At 40.1% G+C, this 18,855-nt stretch overlaps 1 protein-coding gene across 10 annotated transcripts in view; it reads left to right on the top strand.

Moving 5' to 3' along the window:
* The first annotated feature begins 234 nt into the window (after positions 1 to 234).
* Positions 235 to 18,855, top strand: part of ZMIZ1 (zinc finger MIZ-type containing 1) — a 470,001-nt gene continuing 451,380 nt past the window's right edge. For 6 of the 10 annotated variants that reach the window (XM_089682519.1, XM_089682521.1, XM_089682522.1 and 3 more), the window contains exon 1: positions 278 to 480. The gene's annotated coding sequence lies outside the window, so the exon portion shown is untranslated. Of the gene's footprint in view, positions 253 to 276; positions 481 to 18,855 lie in introns of those variants that run through there. The other 4 variants (XM_089682518.1, XM_089682525.1, XM_089682526.1 and 1 more) reach the window with 4 other exon arrangements.

Below are 18,855 nucleotides of genomic sequence, written 5' to 3'. Positions count from 1 at the left end.
GGCGGTCTCCTTCCATGTGTAGTTGGTGAAGTGTGAGGAGGTGTAGCAGCAGAGCCCAGCCTGTGTATGTTGTACACCAATGCCCTTGGTGGGGGTCCCCTGACCCGAGGAATGGTAGCAGCTGACTGGCTGTACAGAGAAGACTCCGCGTCCCCCTCGTCCTGTGTCCAGGCTGCTAGGATCAGTCTTTGTAGACTCTGCTCCATCCAGCGCGGGGTCCGGGCCAGGTTTTCCCTCCGACCAGCCAGCATGGTAATAGAATAGGCGATGTAATTTGACACTTCAACTTACTGTGCTCCCTGCTAGTTGATTCACTTAGTCACCCAGTAACACTGAGCTCCTTTTTACTGTCTGTGGGTGAAAAAAAAGGGACGGAGAGCAGCAGAGATCCGGGGGGAGAAGTCTGAGATCTGGCAGAAAAGAGGATATAATTCATCTGGAGGGAAGGAGGGAGGGAGATCCCAGGCTGCCTACACCGGGGTAAGTTGGTTGTGTGTTCATCACACCTCTGTGTCTGTCTGGGAAGGGAGATCCACACAAACAATGGATGCTGGAAGTTTGCTGTGTGTGTGGAGGTGAGGGCTGAGCGGAGCCCACAGACCAGCACGCCGGGCAGCCGGCTGAGCCCTCTGCAGCTCCCATCACGCCTGCACTAACCATCGGGCTGTAATTGGGAAAGTTAGGAGCTGGATCGGAGCTGCCCAGAGCGTTGTGTATGTGTGTCGGCGGAGGATTGCTGCCTTTGTTGTGCTATGGAGGTTTAAAGGCACAGCAGCCAGCGATAGTGCAAAGAATGTGAGCTCTGCGGACAAGGGATTCCCCCACAGGGATTGCTAGGGTGTTACACCCAGGAAAGCCGTGTGTCTGCAATGTTAGGATCAGGCAGCAGTCTTTCCCTGTGCCCATTGGAGGCCCATTCGGAGTCGGAAATCAACCTCCTAGAGCCATTGGATAATGAGCTCCTTTACCAGTGCTAATGGGATGAGCAGTGCAGCTCCTGCCTGATGATGGACAAGGTGTCCTCATCCCTCATACAGTGCACGGCTTTCATTTGTATTTTCCCATCTGATATGCCTGATTGTGATGTGTGCCTTCATAGACCCCATGAGAGGTTGAAGTCAGCTAAAGTCCATAGGAGTTCATTGTGACTGATGGCACATACCCTCATATTTGTGTGTACAGATGTCCCAACAACTAGCCGGACCAAGAGGAAAGGGAACAGCCCTGGGAGGGGGAGGGAGCCCTATCACTGGGATCTGCTTCATTTAGAACACTTCAGGAATGTGTGCTTTCCTCCAAAAACATTCCCGATATTGCTGAATTCCCAGTGGAGCTGAAGAATTAGAGAAAGTCAGGTTCAAACTTTACATTTCAAAACTTTAACAGGAGCCAAAAACTGTGCTGTGTAACTTTTTGGCTTTGCAAAACCAGCTGATGGTTACTGGTGTGTATATTGAAAACACTCCCCCTCTAATGTCTACTGTGACTGCCTGCATTTGTTTAACCCTGTGTGCCCTGTGCAAGCCTTCAATGAAATGGCTGTGATTACCCATTCTGGAGATCTCTACCATCGCAATACCCTTGTGTTTCCTTTAGTCCTCTCATTCTATGTTTGCTTATGTCCATATGTATGATTAGGCAGCCACTTTGTTCTTGCTGTATTTATTATCTGGTTGCTGCTCTACTACTTTTCCCAAGAATAAAATGACTGAAATACATTGTACATTTCAAGATGTTTTATTGTAATTCCTGAATAGGCCATTATGCAATAATAACATATGAGCATGGCCCCAGAACACACATTTTTCTCAGTAGTGTCAGTGGATTGCACTGTCTATACATTCGTTGTCACCTTGTAAGCTAATGGTGGTGGCATTTGTTGTGTGTGTTTTTCCTCTTGCTGTTGCACAGATTTTGCATATTTATTTGCAAAATCAAAACAAAGCACTCTTGACTAGCTCAGCAAAGCCATACAAGTCTAGGTATGATGTACAGTACCTACATAAAGACTGCTTTACTGTCTGATTGGGCAGAGTAGATATTCTTGTGCTTCAGTTCATAATCTGCAAACGGCTTAATGGTCCTGTGGTGCCAAAGGAATTGCTTTTCTTCTTTTACTTCTGCAGACCTCAGTGTAGCTGCTGTTCTGACTGCTTTTTCAAAGCCTTGACATGAGAAAGGAGGATTTAACTTGGCAGCCTGAACAAATGCTCTTTCAGAGCTTTCCAAAGAGATGGTATGAGTGCGGTGAAGGAGAATAAGCAAGGATAGGGGTTTTATGGTACTACCTTAGCAAGTAGACTGATATGAAATGGACATTGCCTTATAGATACATCTATCCTCTTCCAGGCAGGATGAAAATGGAAGAGCTGCTAATATATCCAGTTGAATTGTTTTGTCAGAACTTAAATATGTTTGAGGTATTGTGCTGACACTGTTTTGCTAAGAAAATTGACAGCTAAATAACTCTTAATAAGCTTTAGTATACTTGCTGGTCATAAAGGCCTCATCTATTGTGGCTGCAGATTTTAAACATCAAATTGTCAAGTTAATTGGATATTTTTTTTAATCAGTAGTAGAGATCACAAATTATTAATTATGCCTAAAGTTGCTTATTTTTGAGTATTTGTGCTATTGCCTCATTGTGATTGCCATTTTTCATGTTTTGCATTTGTAAACAGTGCCGTCAAATGTGTAAACAATAAGTGGGGTTGTGATAAATTAAAAGTTGGGGTGTGTGTTTTTTTTTTTTTTTTTTAATTTAAGGTTTTAATTTTTTTTACAATCTCTACACTTGTCTATATTCTCCATTCCTGCTTGCGATCACTAGTCTGGTGATCTTGTGTCTTATCATTAATGGGTTTTGCCAGGATGCCTAAGTGTTTTGCATTCTGGAAGGGATGGCAGACGGATTTTGGTACTGTGCCCTGTTTGTAGGCTGGGGCGGTATTGTGTTATTGTGGCATCAATCTTCTGTGGAAAAGGGGGAGGAAAGGCTGGTGTTCTGTGAGCTCTGATTCAGGTTTATGAATGACAGAAGACTTGTGCTGACCCCTTTTTTTTCCTTCCTTCTTGTGTTCAAGACTAGGATGTTGAAACACCAGTCTTCAGACAAAAGGCACATTGAGCAGCAAGGTCTGCAGCAGAGCACGTGTGACTTTGAGGCTGAATAGGGGCTGACTGAATTTAGTAATGTCGTTTTTTTTTTTTTTTTTCTTCTTATGGTTACAAAGAATAAGGTTCCATATTCTGAGCCTTTTTACTATCTGGCAAACTTACACAATTTAGCAGGGCATACACAAGACATTTTTCCTAATTGCATATGAGTAATGTGTTTTAGAGATGCAACAGTGTTTATTAATGATTAAAGTTTTTGTTTTATTCAGGAAATTACTGAATGTTGATGTTGTGGAATAAATGAAAAAATGTTCATGTAGATAACAGGAGATACTTTACTCATTTATTATATTTGTTTTGAAAATGCTCTGAACATTATAGTGTAAAAAGTTAACATGGCAAGCTTTGGAAGCAAATAGGATTTCATCTTTGATTAGATTTACAGTGATCACCACAATGAAGGATGATTGTTAATTGGTTACTATGGCAATCCCACATTATACTTTGTCTTAATAAATAAGAGCCTACTTGTAATGCAGATTCCTTTTCTTTACTAGGAAGTCTATGGCAAAGTTGGCTGAAATTTCAGTTTCTTTTTGAGATGCAGTAATGACTTTCTACAGCTTGAAAAAAACATTACTAGGTAGTCAAAAAATGCACTCCTGGCTCATACATGACACCATAGTCTAATGAAAAACACTGAAACTGCTGAGGTCCGGGGGTGAATTTAGACCCCCCACACAGTACAGGGAAATTGTACGCAGATACAAAACATACTATATTTGTTTTAAACTTTTTTTGGGAGTTACCTACACACTTACCATACATCACTTCTGTAGTCTTTAAACGGGGCTAATTGTGTCTTGCAAAGAATTTGCAATGGGAAGTATGGAAGATGGGACTTTAATAGAAGATGCCCATTGTTGAAGAAAGGCAAGAAGGAGCAGACTAGTTCAAGCACATTAAATCTCAGAACAAAAATGTAATTTTATTTCAGTTTACCAGTCCTTAAATGTGGTGGCTGCATTAGTTTGCCTTTTTTTCACACATTAATTCTTTATTTTCATCAGGTGATCCTGCCAGTAACACACTTCCTGTCCTAGGGTGACAACACTTCTGCATCTTGCTGTATCTATGGAGGAACAGAGTTGTCACCATTGGACAGGACTGCAGAACACCTCCACCTCTCTTCTTATAGAGTTGGTGTTTTATATTTCACAGAGGGAACTGGGAACAATGCTAACTGATACGAAAGTAGCATAAGGAGAGTGCACAGGAGGTTATCAGCCCACTAGTTTTATAGCTGGATCAGCTGGTGTCTTGCTCTATTTGATAATAGGGAAAATGCTCTCAATGGTAAATTTAACAAACTAAAAGGAGCATGTACGAAAAGTTTTTAGTTTTAGGATTTACTTACATGTTATGTTCTCCTTTTTTTTTTTTTTTTTTCTTTCTTATAACTTGCACTGTGTTTATGATTTCCCACTGTGGGTGGCTGTAGTATTTTGCGATAGTGGAATCAATTGTGCCCATGCCTGACCTATTGTATAGCTGTCATCAGTTAACTGTTCACCTTTTATGTGTGACCCCAAGTTGACTATACATAAGGCACGGTTTTCAACCATGTTGATCAGAAAATTGCCAGGTATATGTTGCTAAACCTGCCCCAGTTTTGAGGCAAGTGCAAGTCCTTTTTTGTGTTTTTAGGTGCCATAGGGGCATACGTTTAAGGCAGTAAAAGTGACATTCACCAAATTATTACTGCTTTATTATTATGCCCCCAGTGTTTTCCCTATGTAGGCAGTCACCATGTTATTTAATTTATTGTGACCCACTCAGTCTGCAATTTTGGCTTGCATACCCTATGCCCGTGTCCATCTTGGACATCGGCAATTCTGACCAATTTCAGTTGCTCCATATTTAGCACAAATCTTTCTGCTGTGTTTGGGTTTCCTGTGGGACAGAGTCATTTTACCTATTTGCAGAAGCTGTCAAAAACGACTGATGTCCAGCCTGGAAGACCAGGTACAATTCCAACACTACTGTGAGACAAACCGATTTCATAATTTATGGATTACCTAAGGGGAAAGAAAAATATTGAACGTGACCTACCCAGTAACGCTCTTTGGCTATGTTGTGTGTTTTTTTTTTTTTTTGTTTTGTTTTGTTTTTTTTTTTCCACTTGCTAGATCTGACCAGATGGCTAACTATAGGATCAGATGTAGCTGTAGATGTGAAGCCTAGTTTTAAATAAAATGCCTAGTAGCTGATTAGGATTTCCCATGATTACAATTCTTGCAATTTGCTGCCTTGTGGTCCTTGTGTGGTTCCAGTGGTCCATCCAATGACTAAAATTAACATACATCCTTTTTATACTTTAATATAAAAAAACTATATATATATCTCTTTTATACAGCCATGACTGCGTGTTGTTTTTATGCTTTTAAGTTATGAATGAGTGAAACTGATTTAAACTACGTCTGGAGATAGAAGTTGAAGTTTAACATGTCATATACTGTATGTAGTTCTGTTTTTGTAGTAATTTTGATTTTTCTTGGTGCAAATTGTTTATACTTCAAGTCACTAAGTATACGTTTTTTTTTTTTTTCCCCTAACTTTTTTCAAGTGTATATATTGTGAAGGTTGACTGCATGAAATCCATAGTTCTTTGAAGATTTAGCACTCTTATAATTTAAACATATTCTCCACCAATGTAGAAATACTTTTTGAATCAATAGGTTACAGTAATTGATGGGTGTTTTAAACACTTCAGCACTCTGTTTGTGCCAGCAATTAGTATTTTCTTTGCTAGGAGTTTAAGCCTTATTAAATTTAATGAAGTCTTTTCAAAAGGTGAATTAGATAGTGAATACATTGGAAGTTTCACTGCTGTTATTTTCAGTTCAGTATTCATAGTGGCAATTACCTGTTTTAATAATCTATCCAATATTACCTATGTACACAAGAGTGCAGAAAGCACAGACCACAACATGTACTTTATGTGTGATGTCTTGCCTGCTACTCCTCTGTGTGTTATGTTGACTGCTTGTGTGTCAAAACCTATAAGAATTAAGCTTTAAATGGAGAAGACAAAACAAAAAAACTTCCTTGTTTTTTGATGTTTTGACTTTTTTTTTTTTTTTTTTTTGTCAAAGTGAAAGTGAAATTGCAACTCTGTTTCCTTATGTGTTGTGTCTCCATGCTTTTCCTGAAACTATTATACAATGTTTTATGATGTCTATTATTTTTTATTATGATGTACAACAGGCATAAGGAAGAATTTCAATTTAGATATTTAAGTCCAACATTGGCTATTTTTTTTAAAGTTATTAACCCCCCTGGCGGTATTCTCGAGTGTAGTTTCGGTTTAACTTTCAGTACCAAAAGCGGTAACCCCGAGCTTCACTCGAGACACTGCAGCGTTGCTCTGGGATTCCCTCTTGCACTTACCTTGTCCTTCGCTCCCACTATGTTCCTCCTGCAGGGTCCCCGGCCATCTCCTCCGGCCGATGCCGGCATCCGTCTTCCGGGTTCCATCCCCTACGAGCGTTGGGATATATGGGGGACGGAACCAGCGCGAAATTCAAAAATGTTAAAAAGTGACATTCACTCAATACACTAAAATCCCATAGTATTACATTACTGTATCAAACCATTTCACATACATTTTGTCCCTAGTGCTTTGTCCTGTGCCCTGCATTTTTACTGTTCTTTCTGCCTTGAAACTGAGAAACGTCCATTGCGTCCAAAAAGCGTCCTTTTAGGTCAAAAGCAGTTTTAGACCAGCTAGAGAACAGAGATAGTAAATCAGAACCACTTGCAGAATTGAGTGATAATGATTTGTGGGGAAATTTGTCATCAGACACTGAAAACTATTTTGCGACTACGCTAAGTGATGTGCGAACTTGGCGCTATATTTCAAATTTCAGTGTTTTTGGTTTGATTATATTATTGAATTAAATTTATTATATTTGTTTATGATTTATTATATTATAATTTATGATTTTGTGTTTAAAATTTTATCATACCCGGGATGTTTACTAGACTCTTGTTCGGATAGATTTCAGTAAGTTATTCCTAAGAATTACAGGCCTATAATTAAAAAAAACAAAACAACAAACATATTACGATGCATAAAAATGTACCGCTTTGAGCACAGAAATATTGACATAATCAGACCGCTAGGGAGGTTAAAGAATAAGGTGTGACGTTTTTTATAATTTTTCTCCGGTTTTAAAAATCTGTTTTCCAACTAAGGATATTCATCTGTCATTTTTTTTAAAACACGGTCTGCATCCCCATAGAGGTGATTTCTTTTAACTTCCTGTTCTGAAACCATTCCAATATACAGGAAATGAGGAATAATCTAACAAATAAGAGCACAGACACCAGTAAGAAGCGAAGAGGTTCCAACCACTCCGCTCTATACACAACTGAATGGGGGGAAAAAAAATATTTGGAGTTGGACTTGCAGCAAAAGCATATTTTATCTTTCAGTGATTGTTGGAAAACTGTATCATGTGCTGATTTCTACTATGTGCATGCACTGCATTTCTGTGTATGTGTATATATATATATATATATATATATATATATATATATATATATATATATATATATATATATATATATATATATATATAATTTTTTTTTTTTTTTTTTTTTTTTTTTTACTTGGTAAGACCTATTCATATTTACGGAGGAGGTAGGAGAAGTGACAGCAAATTGGCTTGATCCATTTTTTCCTCCTTATTGCCAATATTCCTGTAAAGATTCTAGCCAACATTGATTTGTTTACATACACACATTTATGAAAGCTACCATGAACATACAGTAATAATGACATGAGTTCATACATAAAACTATGGAATCAATAGATTACAAAGAACATGCAAGCCAGTGTGGTGGTGGTTGTGGTCAGATCTGTCTGATCCTGCGTCACATTTCAGAAATAAGAATTTAAACTTTTGTACATGGGTTTTGGAATCCGTGAAACATTATTTCCTTTCTTCAAAATGTGTTCTATGCTTTATGAAATTAAAATATGCTAATATTCCAACTCTAGTGGCCTTGTGCTTTATGTTATATATCTTACATTGTGCATTTAAAACGCAGGCATTCTTGAGAGAGCCAAGTGCACAGTATGAAATTGCTGCTCTTTTAAAGCTCATCAATAAGGAAAGTACAACTGATATGTTACAATTCTGCTGAGTAATAAAGCATTTCAGTTAACCACAAGACACATGTTTACAAGGCCTCATAAAACAGATTTCATAACTAGATTTCTGATTGGAGATTATAAGTAGAATGTGAGTGAGAGTTTAGTTGCGGAAGATAAAGCCTTTCTGCTCCTAATCACAGGTAGTTTTACATCACTGCCAAGATAAAAATGTTTTTTTGTTTTTTTTTTGTTTGTTTTTTTTTTCCCATCTTGTGAGCAGGGGAATAAAGGAAAGAGGAATCAAGTTGAACTGTTTGATGTCAGTAGTAGATGTTAGATGCAGAATATGCGTGAATTGACACAATTGTATAGAAAGGATTATATTATTCCAAGACCACTGTGGATTTGTCTTGGGAGGGTCAGTGGTCATCTATGCCTTAAGAAGTGGCTGGTCTGTAAAAACCTGCTCCTCCTCCCTTTTAGCCTGCGGTGTTTCTCCCCTGGGGAAGTATATGAAATGTGATCCAGTAGCCAGCTGTCTGTTGTGTGGCTGAAAACGGCTCTCCCCCTTTTTTTTTTTTTTTTTTTATTCCACTTTACTTTGGCTAGGGTTTTACAAACTTAACTTGTCCCATGCAAATATTTTTTTTTTTTTTTTTTTTTTCTGTGCTTTGCTCGGCTGTATTGTTGCAAGGATTTCAGTGCATTCAAGTGACGAGGTGTGACTTCTTATGATGCTAACCTGGATCTTCACTCAAGTTTGCACTTCTTTCCCTGTAAACCTGTAGGCATTATCGCGCATTACTTGTCTGGTCTTTTGTAACAATCTGGCCCCTGTGGCATTGGCTATACTTGATGACTGTTGTGCCTTCCTCTTTCCTCCAGCAGAGCAGACAAGTATTAAATGAAACCATGCTGTACAGTATGGCTAAAGGAAACCTGTCACAAACCTGAGCAATTTGAAAAATGGCATACAATGGAAAAGTTGGTAAAAAAACAATTTGAAAAACATTTTTCAAAATGACTGGATCCAAAGATACAGGCAGTGTAACTAATATATGCATAGCTTGACTTTTCCAGTAAAAGTTTTCTTCTGGGAAATCCTCTTTAATGTCGACACACGTTCCTCGTGCAACACGGGGTTTTGGCCTGTATGCATCAAATCCTGGTCTTTTCAGGAGCCTGAGAGGCACAAGTGCAGCATTCAGCCCTGCTGCTAGCTGCCTGTCATAATGACAGGCTGAAATTCATGACAGGTGGACGTTGCACGGAGCAGTACTTGCATTTAGGGCCATATGCACTCAGAGATGCACTTTTGTGACATTTCAGTAAAGTTCACTTAAAGTAAATGGTGTGATACATGGGGATCATATCATCCTACTATGCGCTAGCAGTTGAGTTCTAGTGCTGCTGCTGCTGTGTATGAGCCCTTAAAGTGGTTGTAAACCTCAGGCATGAAATATAAACAAAACATATCCCTCTATAATGTGTACTTGTCTCAATCCAGAGTACTAAGTGTAATTTCTGTTAGCTGCCTAACTCCTCTGCGATAAGCCTGAGTCACTTTTGGTGACTTTCCTTGACACCAATAGAAAAATGGTAACTGAGAGCACAGCCTGTGATTGACAGCCTCGGCTTTGTTCCTATGTGCTGGCGGGGATGTGTCCCTTCCCTCTAATTCGCTCTCCTCACTGTAACTTCAGCTTCCTGCTTTTCAAAGCCGAGAGATCCTGTGTAAATTCAGCACTTTGAATTGCTGTAGAGAAGAGAAGACTGCAGATAAACATGTACAACTTATGTAGGATGGGTTTTTTTTTTTCATCTGTGTATCAGCTGATGCCAGTCACTTCACTGGATATATATATAGGGTTTAAACCACTTTTTTAAGCCGTGAGTCTTGCTTTTATTTATAAATGATACTTTGCATTGTTAAAATGTTATTAAACTCAAATGTTTAAAAATTGCTGTTAGCAGTAATGTGTCCTGAGCTGCACATGCACAGTTCAGGCCACATTTATGGCACCCACTGAGTGCCATGGTAATGTGACTTCTGTGCACATGTGCGGGAGTGACATCATTGCAGCCAGGCCATTCAAGTGGCAGAAGAGATGGAACCCAGAAGGAAGACAGGAAGAAGATGGAAGCACTCGTTACCAGCAGGTGCGATTGCAGTGCTGGAGGGCTCTATTTGCAGATAAGTCTGCCATCATGTGCTAATATGAGGTGCATACTAGTGCATTATTGTAGAAGACCTATTTTTTTTTTTGACTGGAGTTATGGAGTTTACTACGGCTTTAAGGCTTTGAGGTTTAAGGAAAACTGTCCATGCTCACAATTGCTTTAATTGGTGTCAAAACTGCAGACGCACAGAAAAAAATGCCTTTTATATGAAGTAGTTTTATTCTGGGTAAAATTTACTTGGATGCAGCAACCAATGGGAAATGAGATTTATTTCTGGCCATCTAAATAAGTTGACAGCATTGGTTACCATGGGTGGTGTTCATTATGCTGCTGGCTTCATGACTGAAAGTATCTGTATTGAGAACTGTCTGTATGGCCCATATTGACCAATAAGCTGCTTTCTTTATGGTTCTAATGTAACTTCGTACATCAAAATTGGAATCTGATCAGTTGCTATTGACAGCATACTGTAATATTTATAAACTTTCCACCTTCATTCCTTTTGGTATAAAATGTTCCTGATTGTATATTTCTGGAAACACCGCAAGGCATAAACTCCAATGTAGACACATCAGGCATAGCAGAAATGAGCAGATTCGGGTCTACTTATCACCAGCAAGTGTTGGATTTTTACCAAATTGCCTTTTTGTCTGAAGGTTTAGGCTTCATGTACACTAGCATTTTTAAGCTCCTAGAAGTTATCAGCATTTTTGTTCTGCTCCTAGAAGCTGCATAGTTTTATCCTATGTGTCCATGCACACTGTTTTAGGCTAGTAGCGTTTTTCAAGCTTCAGCGTTTAGGAGCATAAAAAATTTTTTTGTAGAGTTTTTTTTTTGAGTGTTTTTCCGGCAGAAACAAAACGCACAATGCACCTAACAGCTTTTTTTTTTTTTTTTTTTTTCCCTTCTAGCTTACCCCCCCCCCCCACCCCCACCCAAGTACTGTAAAAATGCAACAAAAAAATGCTATTACCAGTATTTTTTTTTATCCAGGTTTTTTTTTGTTTTTTTTTTAAGCTTAAAAAAAAAAAGCTAGTGTGCATGGAGCCTGATGGTTTGACTACTTGTACCTGCAGGTTCCAGCTGTTTGAAATCACATCCCCTGCTTTTAAGGTTGAGGTATACTAGTTGTTTGGTTACCTTTAACAACAACAGAAGTCTTTATATTTCACAAGTTGTATTGTGCGAGGGAAAACATAAGCAATTTTTTAGAATAGGATATTGTTGCTAGGATGGACTGTTGGTTTTCTATCGCACAAAGAAACCTGGATGAATTAAAGCCAGACCTGTAATGGTTAATTGTGTCATCCTTGGTAGTTTGCAAGTCTGTGTGTTTTCTCCTTCTTGTTGGGGTTAGGTCTCTGCTGGTGAGGGAGGGGGAGGAGGAGATACTGTCTTTTGCATTGTTCTGCTTCCTGACGGGAAGCAGAATCACATTTTGTGACCTTTACCTCCTTCTGTAGGGAGAAACTATGTGGCCTCCTTTACAAACATTGCTGAGCTCCACGCAGGTTTTTTGCAGATCGTCCACCACTGTTGGAACAACTGGAGATTGTAGATGCAATTAATTTAGTAATGATGTGCTTTTTAACCCAATGATTTGTATTATCATCATCGTATAACTAGAAAATATTTTATAAATAGAACTTGCTACATTTCCCATGTTGACGGAAGAGTTGTGACTATTAACTTGTTTTAAAATATGTGAACATAGAAACCCTTCAGCAAACTTAAGGGAACATTTAAGTTAAGCAGTATGTCTGCATTATCCCATTCACTTCCCATAGTATTCGGAGCACCACTGAGAAAAAAGAAGAGGATTAACTGTTTATTACAAAACAAAGGCCTTTATCTGTAACCTGCATATTTGTAGGTGCATTTTGTTCACGTTTGCTATCAGTGAACGTTACCTTATTGTTAATGTGTCTCTGAACTGTGGAATTTATTCCCTGTTTGCACAGTAGACTTATTCATGGATTTGTGTTCTACCTGCAGGTTTTTTCTCTTTCTGTGCACTGCTTGCTCCTTTATATGTGTTGTGCTCCTGTGTGTTATCTCCTTGCTGCACAATGGGCTCTAGTTAATGTTTAAGAATCGGTAACTCTTCCAACGCCTGGCAGCCATAGAAGAAGCAGAGTACATATTGTAAAGTGTGTGCATAGAAGTTGTGCCTTAATGACCGCTTCAATACACACGTGTGCACACATAACATTTGTGTTTTCCAAAAGGCATTTTTTTTTTTTTAACATTTAAAGTTTTTATCTAGGATACCTACAGGTGTAACAAAGTAAGCACTGGTGCTAGTGTGAACTGAATACAGAACAGCCTGCACTACTAGGAGAGTGCTAATCACTAAGTCACCTGTCGATATGATTTATTTTTTTTCTTTTTTGTGATTTGCTCCTTTCTACTTATTGTATTACATATTGAGGTTTGTAGATAAGCCATTTGAGACCGCTCCAAATTTTCTCATTCATACTTTCTCCCTACTTTAATGGAGAAGTACAGCCAAAGCCGGGGACACATCCTGACTGTTAGTCGGGATCTACCCAGGAGCCTGAACCAGCACCTGGCTCAGCCACTGAGAGTTTAAGCCAGCTGCTCTCGCCGCCTCCACAGCCCAGTGCTCCAGCGAGCTCTGGGGGGGGGGGCAAGGGAGAACTGAGCGATCCTCGGTGTCTGATCACTCAGTTCTCACCCTTGGAACTGGTGGGGGACAGATGCAGCATTGGAATGATTGCTGTATCCACCTAGGTAAGTATAATTGAAAAAAATCCCAAACTTCTTTTTTTTTTTTTTTCTTTTTTAAAGCTAAATTCCATGGTAAGCAGATCTTTTCTAAATACAAGAGGCACCTGTACTCTTAGTTGAATCTTGGTGTGCTTTGTGTATTCCAGATCTGTGCAGTAATCCAGTGTGAAACATAGCCCTTGTGCAGGATCTTCCTGAAATAAAGTTCATCTGTTGCTGTTCTCTCTCCTTGTGCATGGTTAACTGGTCCTGTATCTGCCACCTTTTTTAGATTTCTGAGGGCATCCTGTAGTGAATGGAGCTGATAGGTTCCTCCCACAGCTCTGCTCTGTGCACAGGCAATGTGCAAAAACAGTGATTCTGTCACTACTACTACTTCTCCCTCCCTTTTTTTTTTTTTTCTTTTTTCCAAAGGCCATATTTGCATTTGCAAAGTCATTTGGTACACACACATAGTGTTTTTATATCCTCCTGATTATTGAGAAATATATTTAAAAGTTTCTGTTTTCAGAGTTTAGTAAATATTCCATGGTCAACTGTTAGTGGTATTATAACAAACGGGAAGCAACTGGTACAACAGCAACTCAGCCACAAAGTGGTAGGACACGTAAAATGACAGAGCGGGGACAGCGTATGCTGAAGTGCTCAGTGCGCTGAAGTCGCCAACTGTCTGCAGAGTCAATAGCTAAAGACCACCAAACTCTGTGTGGCCTTCAGATTAGCACAACAGTGCATAGAAAGTTCATGAAAGTTCATGACCAAGCAATTGCATCCAAGCCTTACATCACCAAGTGCAATGCAAAGCTTTGGATGCAGTGGTGTAAAGCACGCCGCCATTGGACTCTAGAGCAGTGGAGATGTATTCTCTGGAGTGACGAATCACGCTTCTGTCTGGTAATCTGATGGATGTGTCTGGAGGTTCCCAAAAGAACAGTACTTACCAGACTGCTTTGTGCCAAGTGTAAAGCTTGGTGGAGGGGGGATTATGGTGTGAGGTTGTTTTTCAGGGGTTGGGTTTGGCCTCTTCGTTCCAGTGAAAGGAACTCTTAAAGCATCAATCGGCATACCAAGAAATTTTAGACAATTTCATACTCCCAACTTTGTGGGAACAGTTTGGGGTTGTCCCCTTCCTGTTCCAATATGGCCAGTGCACAAAGCAGGGTCCATAATGACATGGATGAATGAGTTTGGGGTGGAGGAACTTGACTGGCCTGCACAGAGTCCTGACCTCAACCCGATAGAACACCTTTTGGGATGAATTAGAGTGGAGACTGCGAGCCAGGCCTTCTCGTCTGACATCAGTGCCTGTCGTCAAAAATGCGCTTCTGGAAGAAGGTCAAACCTTCCCATAGACACACTCCTAATCCCTGTGGACAGCCTTGCCAGAAGAGGTGAAGCTGTTGTATTCTGCAAAGGGTAGGCCAACTCAATATTGAACCCTATGGACTAAGACTAGTGTATATTCACATTAAAGTAGTATTAAACATTCCCATGCATTAAAAATATGCATTGTAAGCCACCTGTTTATATTCTCTAGTATATAATTGTATGGCTATGTTGGCAGAAACGCCTAAGTTGCATTGCCTCATCGCTGGCCCCGGGTACCTGAGCACAGCTTCCTCTGAACTTCTGTTAGGGGGAGCGACAACTGAGTTTCAGATCTTGATGGACAGTGCAGTTGCCAGTGGGTGTACATCATTTAGCTTGTAGGGGGGAGCAGCTTGCTGAGAGGCTGTGTTTGATTTGAGGCCCACAACGCATAGCACACAGCCTAGGTAGACCTGGCCAGAAGCATGTACTCAAGGGAAACTCCATAGGACCCTGCAGGAGAAAGGAACGAGCCACCCTAGAACGATAAAGCTAGGCCAGCGATAAATGGGCAGTCTAGAACTAGATGAAAGGCTAGTGTGGGTACAGGAAGACAGGCATAACAAGTACTGTATGTCTTTTCCTCAGCACTTTCTTCAAAACAGAAGGTTGTCCAGGTTAGTCCAGCCAGTGCAAGTAGGCTTTCACTCCTGGATCTATGTTACATTAAAACTTGTGGCAGCCTGTTCTCGTCTGCTGTATATTATGGTGTGCATGGAAAGTTAGGTGTGAATTAACCATACAGATACTTATTTGTTGCCACATTATAACAGAACATCTATCCAAACTCTAACTCCCAAACAAGCCGCCTTGAATGTGTATGGAGGAGCGCCTGGTACAAAAGTTCATCTTGCTTCAAGGAATTTTTTAAGCATTTAATGGTTCCAAGCATCAGGTACAGCCAACGTGTTTTAGGGGGAAAAGCTTTCTTGTTCTTCAGGGCTTGAGCAGTCAATGTTAATAAATCACAACAGAATGCACAAAGGGACCTGTATTTAAGGCTTAATGAAGAAGCAGAGATAAGGTAGAAATTGACCTTGATGGCACTGTAAACAGGTTTTCTGTCACACTATTCCTTTTTATGTTCCATTCGCACTGGAGTTTTGCCACAAAGCGAATCCCATCGATAGGAATCTACTAATTCCTGTTGCTGTGTTTGATGGCTGCAAAGAAATGGCTGTGACCACTGAGCATGTCCACTGCAATGACAGACTGTCAGCGGCTGCAGCTATTCCTGCCAACTTTGAATGGAGCCTTATCCTAATCCACACAGTACCTTGAAATCTTAGCAATACTTCCCAGTTCTAAAGTGGTTAGAAGATCGACCTGAATGCTATTGGTGGACTACGAAGCACTGTCTATTCCTCTACTATTTGCATTTCATGGAGGCACTGCTGTAAAGCTTTGGTTTTATTTTTTCTTATGTGGGTAAGCAGCTCTGATGTCTAAGAAAGGAAATACATGGCCTGACAGGGAATCGCTTACTGAATTAAATATGACTGAATACTGCAGAAGTTGACGCTGTTAATTCGGAGGGGAGGTGGAATCGGAGGGGAAGTCCAGGGGTGTTTCAGTAATCGCCCATATGCCAGACATTGGTGGCTTTTAATCAGCTTTCCACCACAATCGTTTCCAGCGATCAAACAGTCAAAATAGAGTGGAAGTTGACTGTAACCACTTCAGTCCCACTTGGATAGGCTTTTACAATCCATTACCTTGAAGCAATGAGACATTTTGTGGTTAAAAAAGCTAATCGAAAACAACAACATTGGTATGTGTATGGTCAAAGAATGTTTTGCCCATAATATCCACATTTTTTAGTTTTCCAAACTGCATTACAAGTGTGAACATTACTATTTTTTTTTTTTTTTTTTTTTTTTATTCCTTTTTAATACAATAACATTTTTGTGGTAATCAAAACCTATGTGTTCTTTGCATTAACCTTTAAAGATATAGGCAGCACATATTCAGCATGTTGTGCTTTGATTTTTCACATTTCTGCTTTCCAGAAATCCTTTCCTCCATTTTCTTACAATATAGGGAGACTTTGTCTTTTTGTAGACTTGGTTTGAGGCCAGAAGAAACACAGGAGCCAAGGATGCATTCCAAATGGGACTGCTGTCACCTTTTCCAGGCCTGTGGAAAAGGAATATATTCTGCCAATAGTGCACTTTTTGTTCAGTAAATGATACATAGTGCTCATATGCCTAGCGATCATTTATTTGGTGGCTTTAACTAGAATAAGCTTCTATTTCTGTAGCTATTCATATCTTAAATATGTCATAGATTTTATAGTCAGGATAGCAGTCCAGAATGCTCCTCCTGTGTCTAGCTTTTGCTCTATCTTCTGTCAAATAATGAGCTACAAGCAGGGAGATTCCTTAGCAGGCTTATTGGAACATCAGGTAATAAAAAGCATGAAATACAATAGGAAGTAAAGATCTAATGAGGTGGGAATAACCTCCAAAATGATCATGTGCCTGTAGCTGCTGATTTGGAGCATAAACCTCTACCTATCATGTTGCTACTGAGAGCAAAGAGGTTCAGGATCATCACAAAATCGAGATGATCTCTGTCCAGGCTTTGCCCAATGAGTTTTTCCATTTTACCTGCACACACTTACCATGGAATGGCAAAAAACTGACCACAAATATTAAGTGACTGAAAAACATCTGGACCATACCATGGTTTTAATTGTGATTTGGACAGAGGAGATTCAGCTTTTGGACCAATGAAACCTGGCCAACATTAGTTTTACATGCACACTAGTGTTTTTTAAGCTCCTTGAAGCTGTGATTGACTTTTTCTGCTCCTAGCTATATAGTGTTACCCTACACTACTTTAAGCTTTTTTTTCCCCTCTACATAAACTGCAAAAAAAAATGCTAATAAAATACTAACGTTACTAAAGCATGCTATTACCAGAGTTTAACAAAAACGCTAGTGTGCATGGAACCTTAGAATGATACTGTATTTCCTTTTAGCTTTGTCCTTGCAGCAACAAAGGGTGGTTGTCTGAAGACCCCTGAAGTTGTGTTATTCAGCCATGTTTACCTCCAGTAACATCTACAAGCCCCATTCTGTTGAAGAGTATCTTGCTTGAAGCCTTTTTTTTTTTTTTTTTTTTTTTTTTTTTTTATAATTTCTTCTCTGTGTGGGTTTTTTTTTTTTTTTTTTTTTTCCTTCTAGTGCTTTTTAGATTGGGATGTCTAACAAATGGGTAAACAATAAGCCTAATAATCATCCTTGCATTTTGAAACCCCTACTCCTGAGGGCTCATTCACAAAGCACCTGGACAAAAACGGCAGTTTCGGATAGATGCGGCCGTTCAACCTCTACACAGCAATGACATGCTGACAGCTAATATCCAAGGGTATTTGCCTAATAACTGCACAGGGGGGCGAACACGTACAGGTAATTGCTCCTTGTGCAGTCACTCGCGAATCCCCACAGGCAGCTGTCAGCCTGTCATTGCTTGACCAAGTCACCACAACTATCTACATCTAACTGTGAATGAGGCCTTATTATACTTGCTGATCATAGTGTCACAAGTTAGCCTGCAGTTCCCTGTTTGTGTATTCTTACCTCCTTGCTGCAGTGCTGTTCCTGATCACTTTCACATGTGTGTTTGTCTGTGCTCACCTATGGGCGCCGTCTGCTGTTCTCTGGCTTTTCTTTCCTTCCCTTCCATCACTTCCTTGCCCGCCTCCTTGTTTTCCTGCCTATATAAGACATGCTCAGTCTAGACCACTTTGCCTGAGCAACTTTCTAGTTGTCTGAGCTCCTGTGTGTTGCTAGCTCCTGTATCCTGCTTTGACTACTCGTGTACTGACCCCGGCTTCGTTCTCTGACTGTGCTTGGTTTCCGCCTGTCCTGACCTCGGCTAGTCTATCGGATTTCTGTTTGTCTCCTCCCATTGTACTCTGCTCCCACGAGCGGTCTCCTCATCCTAAGCTGGGGGTACCTGGGGGCCACAACCTGGTCCCAGCTTGCTGCAAGTCCGCCCTCACCATTAGGGGCTCTGGTGAAGAAGCAGGCTGGGGCTTATACTCCGTGCCCTGGGGAACCCCAAGTTGACTATCTACAAGGGCTCACTACCACAGGTTAATGACACACAGCTCCTTCAAGAACCACTTGGAGCCATATAACCACCACTGAAGTTTCCCAGCCTGGCCCTTCTGCATATGCATGTCCATTCATTCTATAGCGTGTCCGTCCACTGTTGAGGCACTACTAAATTGCCTCTGCTCTAACCATTTTGCAAATTTCCTCCTTTTT

Source organism: Staurois parvus, unplaced genomic scaffold (assembly GCF_062004578.1).
Source record: "Staurois parvus isolate SC_StPar_1 unplaced genomic scaffold, SC_StPar_1.0 ptg000291l, whole genome shotgun sequence".
Taxonomy (NCBI): Eukaryota; Metazoa; Chordata; class Amphibia; order Anura; family Ranidae; genus Staurois; species Staurois parvus.
Note: the sequence above shows the minus strand (reverse complement) of the source record. Positions and strands in the feature narration are given on the sequence as shown.